General features: G+C 44.3%; 1 long non-coding RNA gene across 3 annotated transcripts in view; it reads right to left on the bottom strand.

The window, feature by feature from the left end:
- LOC122434557 overlaps window positions 1-20,944 on the bottom strand; it is a 31,893-nt gene extending 10,949 nt beyond the window's left edge. The window contains exons 1-4 of one of the 3 annotated variants that reach the window (XR_006267411.1): window positions 20,816-20,944; window positions 18,415-18,515; window positions 8,109-8,298; window positions 5,110-5,203 (exon numbers count right to left, since the gene is read on the bottom strand). This is a non-coding gene — a long non-coding RNA (uncharacterized LOC122434557). Of the gene's footprint in view, window positions 1-5,109; window positions 5,204-8,108; window positions 8,299-18,414; window positions 18,519-20,815 lie in introns of all 3 variants that reach the window. The other 2 variants (XR_006267410.1, XR_006267409.1) reach the window with 2 other exon arrangements.
- Between the last annotated feature and the right edge of the window lie 612 nt (window positions 20,945-21,556).

Below are 21,556 nucleotides of genomic sequence, written 5' to 3'. Positions count from 1 at the left end.
TAACAGCACGGACACACGGAAATACTGACTAAGAAAAATCACAGTCATCTCCTAAATCTCCAATGTGAAAGTGAAAAGTAAAAGTGTTGGTCACTCAGTCATATCTGACTCTTTCGTGACCCCATGAACTGTGGCCCGCCAGGCTCCTCTGTCCATGGGTTTCTCCAGGCAAGAGTACTGGAGTGGGTTGCCCTTTCCTTCTCCAGGGGATCTTCCCAACTCAGGGATCGAACCCAGGTCTCCTGCATTGTAGACAGATTCTTTACCATCTGAGCCACAAGGGAGGCCCAAAGTTCCAATCACACACCATAACTAGACAATGACTCATTGATGCTTTCAAACTGTGGTTCTGGACAACACTCCTGAGAGCCCGTTGGACTGCAAGAAGATCAAACCAGTCCATCCTAAAGGAAGTCAGTCCTGAATATTCATTGGAAGGACTGATGCTGAAGCACCAATACTTTGGCCTCCTGATGTAAACAACCAGCTCATTGGAAAAGACCCTGATGCTGGGAAAGATGAAAGGCAGGATGAGAAGGGGATGAAAGAGGATGAGATGCTTGGACATCATCATGGATCCAGTGGACAATGAGGTTGAGAAAACTCTGGGAGTTACTGAAGGACAGGGAAGCCTGAGTGCTATAGTCCATGGGGTTGCAAAGAGTCGGACACGACTGAGCGACTCAACAACAACAAAAATTTCTATACATCTTCCTGGGTGTACAGTATATGTCCCATTGATTGCAGCATCATATTAAATACACAACATTCTAACTGATGGTTGATATCTCCTCTAAACACTATTTCTAGGAGTTAAGATAAACATGGAAATACCAACGTGGCTTGATCATCTACTCTCCCAGGAGAAATAATGAGTATTACTATTTTTTTTTTAAGGGCACAGGAAATCTATTGCTCCTCCAGAGAGCCCCTCTAAGCTGATCCCATCTGCAGATGGCAGAGAAAGCAGTGCTCCCTCCCCAGGCCCGCTGCATGTCTCGTTGACAACTCAATCTAACCTGCAATGCTGAGCTAAAACAGATATCACACGACTATGACCTCGGGCCAAATCTTGCCTGCTGCTTACTTATATACAGTGCAAGAGTTATGCATGTTGGTTTTTTTTCGTTTTGTTGTTGTTTTGCTGTCTTTGCATTTCCAAGTGTTTGGGAACAATCAAAAAGAATAATATTTTGTAACACATGAAGATTCTGTGAAATTCCAACTTCAGTGTCCATAAATACAACCAGACTGAAATACAGCCGTTGGTGTTTCTGCACTGTCTCTGGCTCCTTTTGGACAAGAAAGCCAAAGATGTTTACCATCTGATGCTTGGCAGAAGAAAAGATCTAAGGCTCGCTCACCTCCAGAAACAGAAGCAACACCCTGTGGGAGATGTGTGAAATATTGAATCCCAGGCCAGATGAGGGGAATTATTTAGAATCTCTGATTTAAGTAGACCCTCAGGTGACTCATGCAGACATGAAAATTTGACAAGTCCACCCTAAATAGAATGGATATCGTATACATTTATCAAGAGTTCAGTCGCTCAGTTGTGTCCGACTCCATGCGACCCCATGGACTGCAGCACGCCAGGCCTCCCTGTCCATCACCAACTCCCGGAGTTTGCTCAAACTCATATCCATTGAGTCTGTGATGCCATCCAACCATCTCATCCTCTGTATTCCCCCTCTCCTCCTGCCTTCAATCTTTTCCAGCATCAGGGTCTTTTCCAACGACTCAGTTCTTTGCATCAGGTGGCCAAAGGATTGGAGTTTCAGCTTCAGCATCAGTCCTTCCCATGAATATTCAGGGCTGCTTTCCTTTAGGATGGACTGGTTGGATCTCCTTGCAGTCAAGCAAGGGACATCAATTTGAGGCAATGCAAACAAATTGATTCATAACTCACAAGAATCAGGGGTATTTTAGTTGAAAATAAATACTAAATGATGAGACGTTAACTTTCATGGGGGGAAAAAATCCGAGGAAATTTTAGATTTAACACTGAACAACTCTAAAATAGAGAGATTAAATATAAGCCTAGTCTTCTGAAAAGGGACACTTGCTTATCTGTAGGTTTTTTTTTTTTCTTTTTTAATTGATCTAAACTGTTCCTTGTGGTAAAGATGTGACTAATTAACCAACAGAGCCATATAAACAATTTTACCTGTACAACAGGAGTGATTTATGGGTAAATATATGTTCTAAGGTTGTGAGCCAGCAAAAAGGACTTTCACAGCTCACAGAGCATTATAACCCATGAGATCATTCTAACTCACCAGTCAATATCCATTTATCCAAATAAACTGTCTATCGAGCCTTTCCCCTTGACACTTCAGCTTGGTTATCTCACGACCACGGGACAAGGACCTCTTACAGATGACCCGGGACGCTACCCTCAGGAGGAGAGTAGTATAGATGCTTAGCATTCTGCTCTTCTTAGATTTAAACCCGTGTTTCTTTTGACCGGGACCCAGGTTATTCTTAGGATTTTCTCCTCTGGTCATTAATCACAGAGGAAGAACTGACAAGAACAGGACTGTAACTTCTCCTGTGATAACTGTTAACGCAGTCCCTAAACAAGGCTGGTATTCAGCCCAGGTTGTCAAGAGTGACTGCCAAAAATGATCCATTGCCAGGCTTACACCCATTGTACGTTTTCAGTTTCTGCTTTAGGTGAGCAACTCTAAGAGGCCTAACTTTCAAAATGCTGGAGAGGAAAAATGTTTGGAAAAAATACTGAGAATCTAAAAAACGACAGATGTACACACATGTATAACTGATTTGCTTGGCTATACAGCAGAAAGTAACACAACACTGTAAATCAACTATACTCCAATACAGTGTTCTTAAAAAGGTCGACATTTGGTGAAATCTCCCGAGATAAAGCAAGCATATTCACCCATCAAGGCCATTCACTCAGCAGTCATGAAATTGATTTGCATAGAAATCGGTTGTCACAGGCTATTGACAAACTTAATCAGTCATCCACACCTTTTCTTAACTTCCGACAGTGTGGTGATACACGCCCACATGAGGATTTCAGATTCCCTTAATCAACGGTGATGGCCCATCAGCTTGGGTCTAGATCAAATGGACTCATTCCCAACATGTCACAGTGAGTTTCCCCGTTAATCATTCCAACCCTCTTGTTAGGAGCATGTCCGTCATTCCACTTCTGACTTAATGCCGAGCCCTACCTCATTTCACTGGGGGTGACTTGGAGACAATAACACTGCCCATCACCCCAGCCTCTTCCCCACATGAAATGCAATCTACAGTGTGACCGAAGTCATCAAGGCTGCTACCAAGTCCTTGGTTGGAAGAACCTGTATGACTATGTATACTGAACTCCACTTTCACCCTTCACAGTTATGAATGAAACTCCTACAATAAATACAAGTTATATAATAGTGTAACAATACTCTACATGGGAACTCCCTCAATGATAAAAAAAAAAAAAAATACAAAGAGGAAAGGGACATGCCACTATTTTCAACCAGACTGAAACTCAATGTGAACTGATTCATATTCGCCCAACTAAATGTGATTATGTTGAAATCAGTGATGAGGACTATCAATTTGGATTTATGGAATAGTCCCAACGATGGAAAGCAAGGTAAGCTAACTGAAGAGGATTAAAAAGGAAAAATAACATCTCTTAAAAAAAAAAAAATGAGTAAAGTAAAATCAGGTCGGAGATGATTAGAGCCAATGCCCAAAAAGGAATGAAGACATCTGAAAGATGCCAGCACCAGTGATTGGCTGACTAGTTACTTCATTTGGGAACTCCTGGGATGAATTCACTCCAGCCCTTTTTATGCTTTGTTTAATATCCATACTCGCTCAAGAGAGACTCCAACCAATCTAACTTCAGTTACCTATTTACTCCCTCATGATGCCATGACGGTTAAGGGGGCTTGTCTTAGCCCACCCTCCCAAAAAATGAAAGAGGCCAGGATGCTACTTTTAAGAGAGCAACACATGAATGGAAGACAGGTGATCAGAGCAGAAACAGGCCATGAAACTTCTTGCTTCTCTGGTATCCAGAAAACCCAGGTCTTCGCAGACACGTTTACAAAACTGTCCACCACCTAACATGTCGTAGTCATTCCAGGTAGAATAAGACTTACTCCCTAAAAGGAGACCCCACAGCCTCATCACCTGGCCAACTGTCCCGGGACGTCCCTGTGGTCTCTGGCTTTATCTAGACTTCACCCTGATGTTTGAAAACATAGACATTAACCTCCAGAGCCAACGCACCCAACCACTTGAGGACAAGGAAATGAGGTACTTAATTAAAACATGCACAGCAAGTCATGTACGAGACATGAAAGCTAGAGGTGCCATATGGTATTTTTCACCTTCATCTTTTCCTACCTGTTCAAGTCCTCACGATGGCTGGCAGCACTTGGATTCACGAGGGCTTGTGGCTTGGTGGAATGACGCTACTGAAAGCCTCTTGAACCCTGCAGGGCTACCCAGGCAGGGGGATATTGTACTCATTCATCCTGACCAGCCTGCATGATGTCAAAGGGAGCAGTCGCAGAGATCCCACTGGGCTCTTCCCATCGGCCTTATATGAGAATCACACGTCCCCAGAAGCATCCAAGTCAGTGATCCCATCCAGCGTTCTAAACACCCAAAACAGACACACGGCGGGCCCCCTATAGGTAAGCACAGAAGCTTAATCTTCGCAATATTGCTGTTAAAAGTGTGTTTAGCCTGGCGAGGCATTTCATCCCTGGATAGTTCAATGTGCCCGTCAGACAAGCTCAGAGTCAACTGCGGGAGAAACAGACATTTTCTGAGTGGGTCTTTAGAGATACTCAAGAGTAAAGAGAAAAAGAGGGAGCGAGAAACACTGATAAATAAAAGCATACACTAGTCCGATGTTGATCAAGGTGAGGAAAATCCTTGGTTACAAATATTTGAAGCATATGCAGACTGTTATGTGTTCTCATCTAAAACTTGGCAATTCCTTCTTATCTTAATTTCAGTGTATATGTCATTTCATTTTACTTTTCATCTAACTTTGTGTACACTATATGGTAGAAACTACTTTGTACAAAAATTTCTGTGACTTCTTTGTCTAAGACGCTGTCTCACCTTGTTGAAGGCAGATTCTCCTGTGATGTAGCTTTGCACGGGACACTTTGAAGCAGAGTTGTTCCTTTGTATTGGGAGTTTCCTAGAGAGTCTTCTATGGAAGGGAAAAAAAAAACATTGTTTATTTTTTATCTTATTAATCAGTTAAATTTAAGTATAGTTAAATTGAAATGTTGCACTAGTTTCCAGGGTATAGCAAAGTGATTCGGTTATATGTCTGTGTATATGCTTGTTCATATTCTTTTCCACTATAGGCTATTCTAAGATACTGAATACATTTCCCTGAGCTATAGAGTAGTTCCTTGCTGCTTACGGACTTTATACATTAATGTGTATATGTTAAACCCAAATCCTAAATTTAATACCCCCTACCTTGCCTTTTGGTAACCATAAGCTTGTTTTCTATGTCTGTGAGTCTATTCTGGTTTGTAAATAAGTTCATTTGCATCATTCTTTTTAGATTCTACATGTAAGTGGTATATGATATTTGTGTTTCTCAGTCTGACATAGTTCACTCAGTATGACAATGTCTAGGTCCACCTACATTGCTGCAAATGGCATTATTTCATGCTTTTTCATAGCTAAGTAATATTCCATTGTGTTTATGGGAAACATCTTTTTTTTGGGGGGGGGGGGCGGCGCCATGCCACGAATCATGGAAGATGTTCACTGACCCAACAATTGAACCTGTGCCCCCTGCAGTGGAAGCTCAGAGTCTTAATCACTGGACCACCAGGGAAGCCCCTTACTACATCTTGTTTATCAACTCATCTATCAATGGACATTTAGCTTGCTTCCATGTCCTGGCTATTGTAAACAGTGTTGCAGTGAACACTAGGCTACACGCATCTTTTTTGAGGTAAAGTATTTTCCTGATACATGTCCAGAAGTGGGATTGGATGACCATGTGCTAACTCTGCTTCTAGCTTTTTTGAGAAACCTGTGTACTTTTCTCTTTAGTAGCAGCACTAATTCACATGCCTACCAATAGTAGTGGAGCATTCCTTTTTCTCCACAGTCTACAGTGTTTATAAAATAATGCATCTTTATGGGAGGGGGGATCGGGATGGGGAACACATGTGGATCCATGGCTGATTCATGTCAATGTATGGCAAAAATCACTACAATATTGTAAAGTAATCAGCCTCCAACTAATAAAACTAAATGAAAAAAATAGAAATAAAATAAAATAATGCATCCTTAGGTGATAAGTATACTTGTAGGATAAAAGAAATAATTAACAGTAATAAATATAACAAAGCAGTTATACCACCAAAGCAAAAATATCTGTGCTGAGTTCATTATGATTGTTTTGGCAATGCTCTATGACTAAGAAAGAAAAGATGAGGAATTAAACTAATGAAAAATTTATAATAAAAGAAATGATAAACCCTATGGATTTATATGTGATTATTGCAGTGAGTGATATAAAAAGTATAATAAGGCAAAACCAATTACCTATTTATTACAGGAGAGATGTGCTGAGGAGGAAAAATAATATTTGTGATTTGCAAGGTTCATAAACCAGCAGTCATTACTGATTCACGGGTACGGGCTTTGAGTTAGTTGATGTAACCTACCAAAAATGCTCCCCGGGGAAACCTAGAATTCTTCATGTCTGATTTATCGCCAAAACACTCTATTTTACAGCAGAATTTACAGTTTACTGATCAATGAGTCAACAGGTTCATCCATTTGGGGACAGCATTCTGTTTATGAATAAACCATAAAAAAAACTCATATAATTAATAAAAAGAACAATAGCGAGGAAACCTGGGGCACAAAATTGAGGTAATAAATTAGGCCACATTTCTCTTATGATGTGTGCTTTTATGATCCCGACTGTGTTTTACGATCCAGAACTGTGACTTTCTGCTATAAATGAAATAATTCTCCAGTTGATATTTACCCACTGCACACCAAAAAAAGTTGAGTAATAATGTCGCTAACAGGATTCAGCCCCTAAAGGTGATAAGCCCATCTTTGAAACATTAATTCACTGTTTGCTTTACATCTGTTGCAGGTTGCATTATAACACACAGCATCAGCTTCATCAAATACCTAAATACTCAATCCCCAATTTTTTCCTATAATCCCCTTGCAGACAAGAACTCTACCAACTTATTATAGAGACAAGTAATGCAACATCTACTTAGAGATGGAGACAAAATTACTTGAGGAAGTTTCTGATTCATTCCTCAAGTAATTTTGCCAAATTATTTGAATGATCCTAATTCATCATCTAGGGCTTCCCTTGTAGCTCAGTTGATAAAGAATCTGCCTGCAGATACAGGAGACCCGGGTTTGATTCCTGGGTTGGGAAGATCCCCTGGAGAAGGGAATGGCAACCCGCTCCAGTATTCCTCCCTGGAGAATCCCATGGACAGAGGAGCCTGGTGGGCTACCGTCCATGGGGTTGCAAAAGAGTTGGACATGACTGAAGTAACTTAGCAGGCAGGCAGAGATTAACCTTCCATTGGAAGACCTTCACTTGGAAACCTAAGTGCTTTCTATAAAGAGATGTATCTGGATTACCATACTTCAGGAGTTTTCAGCTTTGGCACTATTAATATTGAGGACTGGATAATGCTTCATTCTGGGACTTTCCAGGTGGCTCAGTGTCAAAGAAACCATCTACCAAGGCAGGAGACGTGGATTTGATCCCCAGATCAGGAAGATCTCCTGGAGAAGGAGATGGCAACCCACTCCAGTATTCTTGCCTCCAGAATCCCATGGACAGAGGAGCCTGGCGGGCTACAGTCCATGCGGTCACAAAGAGTGGACATGACTGAGCAACTGAACTGAACTGAACTTATTGAATTTGTTACAATATTGCTTCTGTTCCATGTTTTGCTTTTTTTTTTTTTTTGACCCCAAAGCATGTGGGATCTTAGCTTCTCCACCAGGGATTGAATCCTTACCCTCTACACTGGAAGGGCAAGTCTTAACCACTGGACCACCAGGGAAGTCTCAAAGAAAGGACACTTTCTGAAACTGACCCCTCCCGCAGCTAGGAGATGGCAGAGTCTGCTCTGGGGGCTGAGTCGGCTTCTCACGCAGGCTTCCTCTCTTGCACGACACTTTTCCACACTCAAGTCTATGCCGGGCACTCAGCTATGCTGTTCTTTAGATGGCCTGGGGCTGTCGTATTTTACCTCCGTCTTCTTGCTCATCCACAGCGTGGCAGGTCTGAGGAAAGACAGAATGAGTGGGGTCAGTCTAAAGGAGTTAACACCCTCTGGCCAGTAATTTCATCGCTCCCTTCTCAGACGGTCATCTCATGAACTTTGATGACATCCCCTTCTAAAGTTGCCACTCGGGGGAACCAGAGCTTGAATTCAGAATCAAGGAAACACGATGTTTTTCTCTTAAAGTTCACATTTAATGGAGGATATCAATGCATAGATGTATCAGAAAAAGATGGAGAGACTAAGTTATACGACAACAGATGGAAACTGACATTGTACCAACCCCTCTGAGATAAGCCCCAAACCCGGTCCCAGCCCCTCTCAGTCTGAGACCACTGCAACACGGAACCACCTTTTCTGTTTGGCTTCGATCACACTGACTGGGATGGCGTAATCTTAGTTCCCTGACCAGGGATCAAACCTGAGCTCCCTACATTGGAAGTGTGGAGTCAACCACTGGACCGCCAGGGGCCACCTTTTTTTTGCGACTGATGTACTGATCTTCCAAGGATGCTACCTCACTCCTTTGTTTGTTTTTTCCAAACTTTAAACTTTCTGTTTTGTATTGGAGTACAGCCAATAGACTGGGTTCGATTCCTGGGTCGGGAAGATCCCATGGAGAAGGGAATGGCAACCCACTCCGGTATTCTTCCCTGAAGAATCCTATGGATGAAGGAATCTGCTGGGGCTATAGTCCACAGGGTCGCAAAGAGTCAGACACGGCTGAGTGACTAACACACCCCCCCACCCCCCCCCACACAGCCAATTAACAATGTTGTGATGGTTTCAGGTGAAAAGTGAAGGGACACAGCCATACAAATACATGCATCCATTCTCCCCTAACCCCCAAACCCCATTCAGGCTGGCCCATTAACACTAAGGATGCTATCTAATTCAGCCTGACCAGCTGGAGAGGATAATTAAGTTTATTCTTGAATAAGAATACATTTATTCTTATTAACACTTATGGATTGAAAATGTAGAAAACTGGTAGATAATGACTTTGACAATTGCAAATGTCACCAATTAACTGTGGGAACTAAAGCTGGCCATGCGCAAGTTATTTAATATGGTCCTTTTGTAAAACTGTGGAGCAGACGTCAATGCCTCTTGATAAGACTTTAGGGGTCAGGAATGAGTCATACGCTCTGGTATAGGCTCTCTCTGATTCTAAATTATTTGTGAGCACATTACATCAAATTTGGGAATTCCTGGGTGGCTCAGTAGTAATGAATCGACTGCCAATGTAGATGTAGGAGATGCGGGTTGGATCCCTGGGTTGAGAAGTTTCCCCTGGAGAAGGAAATGGTAACCCACTCCAGTATTCGTGTTTGGAGAATCCCACTGACAAAGGAGCCTGGCGGGTTACAGTCCATGGGGTCACAAAGAGTAGACCTGGCTTAGTGAGGAAACAATAACAACATCAAACTTTTCTCTCCTCTAACTTTTAGATCATTCTTCCTAAGGACACACACTGACTTATGTATCATGGATTAGCTTCTCTGCCATTGATCACCCGAGGAATGATGTCGGTAGAACACAGAAGGTGCACTGGTTCATATAAATTGTATTCCGGAGATTAATGTTTCATATCAGTGAGTCACAGCCATGGAATACAAAGTATATGAACATAGCTGAAATCATCAACTGCACAGGAGAAAAGAGAAATGTACACAGTTTCTATCACCCCACCTTCTCTTTCTGGCCCATGCAGCCAGTCATTCAATCATCTGGGACATGCTGATGACCTTGTTTCTCCTTGACTTCTGTACCTTTTTCTTTGTCTTCCGAAACCTGGGGTACATCCCCCTGCCAGCAAGCTATCATTCTCGAGTATAACATTCCACACACACGCCAGCCTCTGTTTAAAATTAGCACTGTGACTGCTTTTTCATTTGCTAGTGACTTTGATATGACTGTATTTGTTATTATGCAGGTTGCAAAGTTCAAAAGGTTTTGAGCAACACGCTCTCAACTATTTCCCCCGAGCCCCGTTATTTTTAACTGTTTTGCTGAATGCTAAATTTATTTTTCAGGCATGTCTCTATCACGGAATAGCAAAACAAACAAAGGCAAAACTCAAATATAAAAACCCTGTATTCACCCTTAGAGGATCCATAAGCTCAGATATATCTTCCTGTAATAAAAAGAACAAAATCTTCATTTCACCCCATCTCTCCCTGGAACTACAAATCTCTGGCTATCCGTCACTTCACAGGCAAATCTCATGAAATATTCATCTCTAATTGCCATCTCCCCCTCACAACTCCCAAGGCTGGTTTTCATCTCTTCCACTGCCCTAAAACATCTCCCACAATGGTTACCAGAAAGGTCTTTGCAACTAAATATAACAGACAAAAAAAAAAAAACACACACACAGTTCACAGGCCCCTGGACCAGGGGGATGGATGCATACATTGTGGAGCCTCCATAATACGACAGAATTAAATCAGAAGGTGAAAATGATGTCTGCGACAGGGTGGACCAGTCTCAAAGTCACGATGCTCCATGGGAAAAGCCACCTTCAAAGACTAGATATGGGGACTCCCCTGGTGGTCTGGTGGTTCAGAAATCGCCTTGCAATGCAAGGAACATGGGTTCCATCCCTGGTCACGGAACTAACATCCCACAAGCAACTACAGGAGTCCGTGCATCACAGGGAAGGACTCCTGAGTCTTTCCAAGTCCCAAGGTCCAAGGTCCAAGGTCCCAAGGGCCACATCTAAGACCCAGTGTTGTTGCTGCTGTTCCGTCGCCCAGTTGTGGCTGACTCTTTGCGACCCCCATGGACTGCAGCACGCCAGGCTTCCCTGTCCATCACCATTTCCTGGAGCTTGCTCAGACTCATGCCCATTGAGTCAGGGATGCCATCCAACCATCTGATGCTCTGCATGAGCCAAACAAAAAGAACTTAGTTTTACAAATAAAACAATTAGCTTTACAAATAAAACTATTTAAAGAAAAGGCGCAATCCTGTGCAATTGCATTTTCCAGGACATTCCAGCCAAGACAAAACTACACAAGCGGCCCTGGGATAGTTGAGGGGCTGCTTAAAGGGGCATTTTGAGGGGGCAAAGCAGGAGAGGTAAAGGTCCCATCTCATGCCAGTCAGAGTGGCTGCTATCCAAAAGTCTACAAACAATAAATGCTGGAGAGGGTGTGGAGAAAAGGGAACCCTCTTACACTGTTGGTGGGAATGAAAACTAGTACAGCCGCTATGGAAAACAGTGTGGAGATTCCTTAAAAAACTGGAAATAGACCTGCCATATGACCCAGCAATCCCACTGCTGGGCATACACCCCGAGGAAACCAGATCTGAAAGAGACACGTGCACCCCAATGTTCATTGCAGCACTGTTTATAACAGCCAGGACATGGAAGCAACCTAGATGTCCATCGGCAGACAAACGGATAAGAAAGCTGTGGTACATGCGCATGATGGAGTATTACTCAGCTCTTAAAAAGAATGCATTTGAGTCAGTTCTAATGAGGTGGATGAAACTGGAGCCTATTATACAGAGTGAAGTAAGTCAGAAAGAAAAACACCAATACAGTATATTAACACACATATATGGAATTTAGAAAGATGGTAACGATGACCCTATATGGGAGACAGGAAAAGAGACACAGATGTAGAGAACAGTCTTTTGGATTCTGTGGGAGAAGGTGAGGGTGAGATGATTTGAGAGGGTAGCGTTGAAACATGTATATTATCACCTGTGAAGCGGATCGCCGGTCCAGGTTGGATGCATGAAGCAGGGTGCTCAGGGCTGGTGTACTGGGATGACCCAGAGGGATGGGATGGGAGGGAGGTGGGAGTGGGGTTCAGGATGGGGAACACATACACACCCATGGCGGATTCATGTCCATGTATGGCAAAAACCACTACAATATTGTAAAGTCATTAGCCTCCAATTAAAATAAATAAATTAATTTTTTAAAATATCTTGAGTTTTAAAAAAAAAGGAATCATTTACTGTCTATTAAGCGCTGGAGACAGAAACTACAAAGATGAATCATTTACTGGGCTGTCCTCAAGGAAACAGGGACATGAATCCACTCAATAAAAGGGCTCTTCACCCCCCACCCCCCAGCCCTCAAAGGCATCCCTTCCTACACTGGCATGTTGGAAATAAATGAGTTGGTAAAGAGACTGTGTCTCATCAGGAAGTGGTTTGCTTATCTCTATTGTTGATTTTTCCCCAAAGGAAGGTTGTAATTTTTCTCTTTTCCAGGTTGAAAAATCGATGCTGAATTTAAGTCTCTCCTCTGTGCTAACTCAGGAAAAAAAAAAAAAATAAGGAAAAAGTCACTGTGTATAGTAAGAAATCGACACAAATCAGATTTCCAAAAAGTGTTGATACATCAGGTCAACACTAACCCAGATGGACACATGCATTCCATTTCTCTCAGCACTATCAATTGACAAATAAAACTGGAAGATACTTCTTAAAGAGCACAATGTAATGATATGACACATGCATATCTCAAGGTAGGATGCTCCCACACCCATCACAAAAAATGCTAACCCTTTTAATTCTTTTGTGAACAACATTCAAGTTCTACTCATCTGTCAAATTTCATTTTCACAGTACAGTGGTGTCAATTACAGTTACCATGTTGTATATTGAATGCTGCTGTTGTAATAATCCATGTCTGACTATTTGCGACGCCCTGGGCAGTAGCCCACCAGGCTCTTCTGTCCGTGGGGATTCTCCGGGCAAGAATACTAGAGAGGGTTGCCATGCCCTCCTCCAGGGATCCTCCCGACCCAGGGATGGAACCCGCCTCTCATTATGTTTCATGCATTGGCAGGCAGGTTCTTCACCACAAGTGCCACCTGGGAAGCTCTACCATTATCTTCAAACTTTATAGCAAAAGAAACTGAATAATCAAAATATTTAAGTCACTTGCCTCAGATCATACATGTAGTACAGGGCAGAACTAACATTAGTCAACAGGCAGTGTGATTCTCCACAGTTTATTGGTAGTCATGGGTAATCCCTTAAGAAGCTGGTCAAAATGAAGAAAGAAAATGTAACTTTGACATTCAATGCCAAGAATCTTCTAATTGTGAAAAAAGACAGAGAGTAAAAGCTTCCTAAAATCACAGAGCAAAGGGGCGTGAAGGAAACAGTTCTGTAAAGAGCAATCTTTAAAAAGGACGTTAATATTGATTTTCAAAAAAACACATCTCTGTGGTGTTTACTGAATATAGTGGGAACAGGATGGACAGGTGAGGGTCCCAAATCTTTGGCACATCCATCTGTCCCCTGGATGCAGACCTCCTGACTTAGAATGGAAAGAACTCACGCATAATGACTCCAAAGCTTGGAAATCATATTTCAAGGACACACTCCATTTTTAAACTAAGCACACATAAAATATTGCCACTTCTATTCCAAAAGTATTTCACCTTGACAGACCTGGCAAAGTATGCGCTATCCCAGGTTGTTTGTCAAAAACTCACAAACTGTATCCTAATAATCTTTTTTTTTTTTAAATTCCCTTTAACCAGAGAAAATATGCAGGGCCATATATCTGAGAAAGTTAAATAAGTACTGTCTGTTGTTGTTGCTTTTTTTCCCCATGAGAGAGAGAGCAAAAAAGAGTAGGAATGCTGTATCTTACACGAAGTACTTTTTTTTTTTTCTTATCTTTTGACACTTAACAAACACACAACCGATCAGAGGCCACAAGATAATTCTGTGTCTTCAGCTTGCAGGGAATCTCATACCAAGCATGGAATGACCTTGGGCAACTGAATCCAGTCCCCCACCCACCCAAGATATGCAGAAGACACTTGAGAGTCCCTTGGACAGCAAGGAGATCAAAACAGTCCATCCCAAAGGAAATCAACCCTGAATATTCATTGGAAGGACTAATGCTGAAGCTGAAGCCCCAGTACTTCGGCCCCCTGATGTGAAGAGCTGACTCAATGGAAAAGATCCTGATGCTGGGAAAGACTGAAGGCAGGAGGAGAAGGGGACGACAGAGGTTGGATGGCATCACCGGCTCAACGGACATGAGTTTTAACAAACTCCAGGAGATGGTGAAGGACAGGGAAACCTGGTGTGTGCAGTCCATGGAGTCACAAAGATTTGGACATGACGGAGTGACTGAACGACAACAAAGATTTTTTTCATGAGGGCCACCTTTAAAGTCTTTATTGAATCTGTTACAATATTGCTTCTGTCCTACATTTTGTTTTCTGTGGTCACGAGGCAGGTGGAATCTTAGCTCCCCAACCAGGACCCCCTGGATTGGAAGATGGAGTCCCAACCCCTGGACCACCAGCGAAGTCCTTTCATCCAGTTTCTTGAGTTGAGAACAGGTGGAAGAAGATCACTGCAGACCCTTCAGGATGAGCCTTCTCTAACTGAGCAGGACCTCATAGAGCCTTCCCAGGACAGACTGTCCCCCCATTGCAGAAAAACTTTCTGCTTCTAGATTGTAGAAAAACTTTCACCTCCCAGGCCTTCCCTGAGTTCTAAAGAATAAATTTAACCAGAGAAGTGAGAAAATGCAAAAAAAAGCACAGGAAAAGTCGAGCAAGATAAAATGATAATACTTTGCCATTAGACCAAGTCAGGTGACGTGAAAGTGGGTGAAAGGGTTAGTTGTTAAGTCGTGTCCGACTCTTTTGACCCCATGGACTATATAGCCTGCCAGGCTCCTCTGTCCTTGGGATTCTCTAGGCAATACTGGAGCAGGTTGCCATTTCCTTCTCCAGGGGATCTTCCTGACTCAGGGATGGAACCTGCCTCTCCTGTATTGCAGGCGGGTTCTTTATCATTTGAGTCACCCAGGAAGTCCTGAAACAAAGTCAAGGACCTTTAGTTCCCCCTTAAGGGCTATGGATAGTATTCTGAGCCATGCCTCTTGAGCTATTTTATAGATACTGAAACCCTCACCAGGTGGGAGAAGCTAACCATATGCTGCCCACCAGGGCAGAGACCCCACAGCACTGGGAACCAGAAGGCTGATGATGTTGACTCCTTTTAAACTGCCTATTTTGTAAAATTTATCATATTGAAGAGGAAAAGTTAAACATTTACATAACCTCCTGCTCTTCCTGCCTCTGTAACTCAGCTTGCTCCTTGCAAAGTCTGGATCACATAGGTCTCATAGTCTCAGAAAGCAGGGACTTACAATTTGAGGAACTGGAGCTGATCTCACTCACCCTTGTCCTGCTCTTTGCAATTGCCAGGCCCCTGCAAACCTGCTTAATCATGCCTGTCCATGTAAAGGTCAGGCATCCCCCTCCCCATCTTGACCACTGTTCCCTCATGTGCTAAACCCCTTAGTTTAAACCAGCCCATTAGCAGCTAGTGTTGCCCACTATAGCCTGTCTATAAAAACTCTGCAACCCCTTTGTTCGGGGCTCAGAGCTTAGAGTGTTAACTCCTCTGGGCCCGCCAGCGTAATAAACCTGAGTTATCCAACTCTCCCAATGTGGGGCTTGGTTTCTCGAGTACTGGTTTCTGCAACAGTATGAGAAATAACATTAAGGTAATAGGAATGTGAACAATATCACGGTAATTAATAGTTCCAAAAGGAGAATAAGCAGAGTGATAAACCTTTTGTCTAGGCTTTAGTTCACCTTCTGCTGCAGTATTTGTATCACTATAGCACCAAAATCTGGAGAGCCACCCCTTGCGAGTAAAAGATTCTTCCCAGGGTGGGGTGGAGAATTTCATGTGTGGGCAAAGATTCTGCGAGGAATGTGCATCAGTGATACTGTACTTGGCCTTTTCCTCTGTACTTTTTCTTTCTTTCTTTTTAATATTATTGCATGAATGTATGTTGCAATGAGTTTTCAGTACAATGCTCAGGCTTTCTCCAGTTGTCGTAATGCTTGTGAGATCTTAGTTTCCCACCCAGGGATGGACTCTGGGTGCCCTGCATTGGGAGGTGGATTTTTTTTTTAATTTATTTCTCTTTAATTGAAGGATAATTGATTTACATTATTGTGTTGGTTTCTGCCAAACACCCACATGAAGCAGTCACAGGGGTACATATGTCCCTTCACTCCTAAGCCTCCCTCCCACCTCCCTTCCCATCCTACCCCTCTAGGTGGTCACAGAGCCCCCGTTTGAGTTTCCTGTGTCATATAGCAAATTCCCTCTGGCTATCTTTTTAACATACAGTAGGTATGTATGTTTCCATGCTACTCTCAATTCTTCCCACCCTCTCCTTCCCCGAAACCCTATAAGGTCCATAAGTCTGTTCCCTATGTCCGAGTCTCCATTGTTGCCTTGCAAATAGGTTCATCAGTGCTATCTTTTTGGATTCCATATATATGCGTTAATATACAATACTTGTTTTTATCTTTCTAACTTACTTCACTCTGTATAATAGGATCTGCTGCTGCTAAGTCGCTTCAGTCGTGTCCAACTCTGTGCGACCCCATAGACGGCAGCCCACCAGGCTCCCCTGTCCCTGGGATTCTCCAGGTAAGAAGAGTGGAGTGGGTTGCCATTTCCTTCTCCAATAATAGGATCTAGCTTCATCCATCTCATTAGCACTGACTCAAATGCTTTCCTTTTTTATGGCTGAGTGATAGTCCGTTGTGTATATGTAGCACATTTTCTTTATCCATTCATCTGTTGATGGATAGACAGGCTGTTCCCATGTCCTAGCTCTTGGAAATAGCGCTTTAACGAGCACTGGGGCACATGTGTCTTTTTCAATTTTGGTTTCAGGAGGCAAATTCTTAAACACTGGACCCCCAGGGAAGTCCTTCCTCTGTCCTTCTGAACATTTGTCTAGAGCTTGAACATCAAGAGAAGCACCGAATAAACAGGGCGGGCAGATGCTCACTAGTCAGAATCAAAAGCAAAATTGCACTTGATCAAGACTCCTCATATTTCATGCGAGAAAAAGAAAACAAAATCTCCATTGAACAGAGAGTGGCTGCCCCCAGGTGTGAGACAGCGAACTGGGACAGGAACCCATGGGGGCCCTGGAAAAGCCAGCACCAGTGACGTCAAGTGATCACTTCGTGGCGAGCCTGTCCATCAACGCCCGACAGTCAGAGGGAACCATGTGTTTGCCTGTGTCTATGTGATTTACCCTCATGCTTCAAGTCTCTGAATCCCCCTGTTTGAGGAAGAACTGCATTGAGATAAGGAGGGCCAGTGAGATGTTTCATGCAGGGGGTTCACTCTTTGCTTGTGTGAAATGTCTTTAGGACTGAAGACAATAGACCCATAAGAGGAAAGAGTCTGAAGCTTTTGCCCTGAGTTTCAAGGATGTGTTATCTTGCTTTTTTCTTATAACTTTTTATTTTTTATAGCCAGTTACCAATGTTGTGATAGTTTCGGGTGGGCAGAAATGGGATTCAGGACACACATACATGTATCCATTTTCCCCCAAACTCCCCTCCCATCCAAGCTGCCACATGACATTGAGCAGAGTTCTCTGTACTGCCTGTTCCTACCAGAATCCCCAAACCCCTTGTCTTTGTTCAGCCTACAACGGTGTATAAGCCTCAATCACTGGGGCCAGTTCCTCACACTGCATTTCTCTTACTGAACATCAGTGCGTTAAAACTGATGATCTTCTCCTCTTGTTAATCTGTCTTTATCAGTTTGAGTCACAACCCTAGCCATGAAAACCAGGAGGATAGGAGGAGAAAGATTTCTCCTCCCCTATGTGTTCAAAAACAGCATCTTTCGAGAAGAGAGAAGAAAAAGGTAATGTGCGTGTATGTGTACATGCCTGTGTGTGCATTGGTATGCTGTGTCTGCATGCATGTATGTGTGTATAGTGTTTGTGTGTCTGCATGGGTGCACGCCTGCATGTGTGTGTTCACGGGCCTCTATACGAATGTGTGAATGACCCCATGGATGGTAGCCCACCAGGCTCCTCTGTCCATGGGATTCTCAAGGCAAGGATCCTGGAGTGGGTTGCCGTGTCCTTCTCCACGCGCATGTATGAGTGCGTGCATATGCATATGTGTTTGTGTGTGTGCACGTGCCTGTGTGTACACATACATGTGTGCGTGTGTGCACACTTCACTGGTGTCCCCAAACTCCTTTCATTACTCAGACGCTCTCCAGGTCTGCGCTCAGACCCTGTCTGCGATGACAAACGTCTTTATCAGGAATCAACTACCTGTTCCAAGGGCCTATTTCGGTCCCTTTGGCTGAGCCAGCGCTTTCTGTATTAACCGTGTAGCTCCCGTCTTTCGTCTCTGCTTCATAGGAAGAGAGACCCTGCTGGAAAAAAGAAAAAAAACTCATCCCAAACACGGCCAAGCACAGCATGCCTCCTCACACAGTGAGAACGGACTTAGGGATGGGTGAGTGACCTGCCGCTACACAGAAGCGCATTACGGCCAAGTGAGCAGGCTTCCTGCCCCTGTCTGCTTGCGTTTATGAAAGCAGCGGGCAGATATGCATTCAATGCACAGCTAGGGAATGCCAGGCGCTTCTCAAGGACAGCTAGCTCCCTTCAACGGGGAAACTAGCAGGCACTGTCACAGAGCAACAGGAGGGGCAGACGATTCATGAGGAATCGGTACTAGATACGCCAGCAACAGTTATTCAGAGAGGAAAGAGAACAGAAACCATCGCAAGATGCCGGCTGCAGCTTAGAGGGCAACAGCAGAGAAGGCGGTTTACCGCTTTAAAACTGGGGCTCTTCACTGAGGTCAAGTAACTGCTCCCGGTCCCCTCCCTGTGCCCCAGCCCCACACTTACCTCTCAGGTCCAACCTGGGGTGCAGGGGGATCTAAGCCCAAAGCCGAGATGCTTCCAGCTCCCAAGCTGCCCACCCCACTCCCACATCATGGAACCCACTGCACCAGTCCTCAGACTGCAGTTATCTTGACTCTTCAGGTCCTTAGAATGAGGCTGTGGGGGTTCAGAATAAAGCCATGCCAAATGTGCCTGTTCCGCGTGGTGAGTGTTCTGGCCCAGATGCTACTGAGGCCCTGCAAGTTCTGATGCTTTTCAACCCATGGACTGTAGCCCCGGCAGGCTCCTCTGTCCATGCGATCCTCCAGGCAAGAATACTGGAGTGGGTTGCCATGCCCTCCTCTAGGGGCAATCTTCCTGATCCAGGGATGGAACCCAGGTCTCAAGCATTGCAGGAGGATTCTTTCTGCCTGAGATACCACGGAAGCCCCACTGATGACTCAGAGTAATTGATATGTGTGGTTCTTTGTAATTAATTAATTTTAATTGGAGGCTAATTACTTTACAATATTGTAGTGGTTTTTGCCATACAATGACATGAATCAGCCATGGGTGCATATGTGTTCCCCATCTTGAACCCCCCTCCCGAAATGTGTGGGTTTTGTGGGGTTTTTTGCCCCCCTCCAAAGAGTTATTCCCAGAGATAAATGTTAGTTAAGCAACCCCAGCTACACGTCAGGGCAAACACAACCACTCAACGTCTGCTCTTCTTCTTAGCATCCTGGGACCCTAACCCCCTAACTGTAACCGTAACCATAACCCTAACTCTAACCCCTAACCCTAACCCTCCTGTCTTTGGAGGTCCAGGCTCCGTTCCATTCCTTCACTCAGGAAGCTGCTCAGACCTGCTTCGACCCTTCTGTCTCCGAGCCTCCCGTGAACGTGAGGTCCCTGACTCTCATGTGAGGTTAGAGTGTGTACACAGGTAAGTGAGATTTTCTCCTGTTCCTCTGTCCCACACCCGTTTAATTCTCAAACCAGCCAGAAGAACCTAGAAAGGGGGAGTTTCCTTTCTCCCCAATTCAACCTATCTGCTTGAATTCATCGCACCTTTACTAAACATCACCTTGAAACCACTGATTTCAAACTCTGTCCTGGAAGAAGTCAGCCTTTATCACAAGAGCTTGCTGCTGATGACATGAGCCAATGATTATTCTTCCCCTGAGAGGAAAAAAAAAACCTGGACATCTGGTGTGTGTGTGTTAGAAGGGAGGAGAAGGGAGAAGCAGAGAAAAGGTGCTAATTTAAAGAAAGCAGAAGGGCTTCCAGTAGTTAAGAGTCCAGCTTAATGCAGGGGACACAGGTTCGATCCCAAGTTTTGGAAGATTCCACATGCCTTAGAGCAATTAAGGCTTCCCTTGTGACTCAGCGGGTCAAGAATCCGCCTGCAATGCGGGAGACCGTGGTTCGATCCCTGGGTGGGGAAGATCCCCTAAAGAAGGGAACGGCTACCCAAGTCCAGTATTCCGGAGAATCCCATGGACTGTATAGTCCATGGGGTCGCAAAGAGTCAGACACGACTGAGCGACATTCACTTTCAGAGCAACTAAGCCCGTGAGCTGCAACTACCAAGCCCAAGTGCCTATAGCTGGTGCCCTGCAACGAGAGAAATCACCGCAATAGAAGTATCCATACCACAACTAGAGAGTAGTCCCCCGCCCCCTCACTGCAACAAGAGAAAGCCCGGGCACAGCAAACGAGACCCAGCACTGCCAAAGAGAAATAAGCAAGTAAATAGTCAAGAAAGTTGAATGCAGAAAACGCATGACTCACAGCAAACCCACAAGCCCTTTCCTAGCAGAAAGACTTTGACTCACAGCCAACACGCAACCCTCCGGCATGACTTTTCCTGATGGCACTGTTGACTGACCCGGCACCTGAGGCTGGCTGTAGGAATACGGCCTTGTGCCTCTCGAGTCAGACCATCTGATGCTGCTGGCCGTGTCTGCCAGAGAAGTGACCGCACCCTCGTGCTGACCTCGCAAGCACTGCCTTGGGATGCCCCGAGTCACGTCTGTCTAGCTTCATCGCACACCTCCTGTCAAGCGCTCCTTTGTTTGGATGTAAATGGCTGGAGGCATTCACACATTATACCCCCTGATCGCTCCACGTGTTATGGGTAAGAAAAGAGACCAGGCAATTCCCCGGCGAGCCGGCGGTTAAGACTCTGCACATTCCACGGCAGGGGCCTTGGGTTTGATCTCTGGTCGGGGATCTAAGATCCTGTATGCCAGGCAGACCGCACCGCTCCCTAAAAAAAGAGAAAAGGCAGTTTCCATGTGCACCCCTAGCACCCACAGAGTATAATATACTCTGCATTCTGCAGAGCAAACACAGTGCACCATGTGGTTAGAAAAACATCTCCAGGGACTTCCCTGGTGGTCCAGCGGCTAAGACTCCGTGCTCTCAAGGCAGACGGCCCTGGGTTCAATCCCTGGTCAGGGAACTAGACCCCTCCCACCCCCACTCCCCACCGCATGGTGCAACTAAGATTCTGCATGTCACAATAAACCTTTGTGCAACCAAAATAAATAATTAAAAGGAAAAAAAAGAATCTC

Source organism: Cervus canadensis, chromosome X (genome assembly GCF_019320065.1).
Source record: "Cervus canadensis isolate Bull #8, Minnesota chromosome X, ASM1932006v1, whole genome shotgun sequence".
NCBI lineage: Eukaryota > Metazoa > Chordata > Mammalia > Artiodactyla > Cervidae > Cervus > Cervus canadensis.
This window is presented reverse-complemented; position numbering and strand designations above follow the sequence as displayed.